Below are 958 nucleotides of genomic sequence, written 5' to 3'. Positions count from 1 at the left end.
GAGTATTACAAGGCCTAGAATGGAAGCAAACAACTTTGAGTTGAAGCCCTCACTTTGTCAAATGGTTTAACAATCACAGTTTGGGGGAGGTCCTACTGAGAGTCCACATGTGCACCTTGCACATTTTCTTGAGATTAGTGACATGCTGAAGATAAATGGAATGTCAGATGATGCCATCCGATTGAGATTATTTCCTTTTTCTTTGAAGGATCGTGCTAGGGAGTGGTTGCATTCATTACCTTTGGGTTCAATAACTACTTGGGATGAGTTATCACAAGCTTTCTTGGCTCAATACTTTCCTCCTAGCAAGATTGCAAAATTGAGAAATAAATTAACTTCTTTCAGACCAAGGGATGATGAGAGTCTCTATGAAGCTTGGGAGAGATATAAGGATCTTCAAAGGAGATGTCCACATCATGGAATCCCTAAATGGATGCTAGTTCGACATTTCTACAATGGTGTTTCTCTAGCAATTAGAAGTATAATTGATGCATCTTCAGGAGGTGATCTTATGGAGAAGTCAGAAGATGAAGCTTATTTAGCATTGGATAAAATTGCTTACAACAACTATCAATGGAGCTGTGAAAGAAATGAAATGAAGAAGCCACCAGCTGTTGTATATGAATTAGATGCCATGAGTATGTTCAATGCCAAATTTGATGCTTTGATGAGAAAAATGGATAAGTTAAGCATGAAGGTTGACTCATCAATTGGAGGATCTAGTCATACAGAAGATGTTGGTGTGGGAAATATGCATTGTATCAATGATTTTCCTTCCTATGGGCAAGAGTTTGGAAATAAGCAAGTTGATTTTGTTGGGAATTACAATCAGAAACTAGTTGGTAATCCTTTTTCTGCTATATATAATCCAGCATGGAGGAACCACCCTAACTTTTCTTGGGGAGGTCGACAAGGGCAGCAACAGAATTATCAACAACCTCCTAATTTCCAGCAGCAG

The 958-nt window shown here is 38.6% G+C and overlaps 1 non-coding gene across 1 annotated transcript; it reads right to left on the bottom strand.

Moving 5' to 3' along the window:
* Positions 1-316: 316 nt before the first annotated feature.
* Positions 317-423, bottom strand: LOC131177441 (small nucleolar RNA R71). The gene has a single exon (XR_009146917.1). It is a non-coding gene; the product is annotated as a small nucleolar RNA R71 (small nucleolar RNA).
* Positions 424-958: the final 535 nt, after the last annotated feature.

The sequence above is a fragment of the Hevea brasiliensis genome, unplaced genomic scaffold (assembly GCF_030052815.1).
Source record: "Hevea brasiliensis isolate MT/VB/25A 57/8 unplaced genomic scaffold, ASM3005281v1 Scaf480, whole genome shotgun sequence".
In the NCBI taxonomy this organism is placed as follows: domain Eukaryota; kingdom Viridiplantae; phylum Streptophyta; class Magnoliopsida; order Malpighiales; family Euphorbiaceae; genus Hevea; species Hevea brasiliensis.
This window is presented reverse-complemented; position numbering and strand designations above follow the sequence as displayed.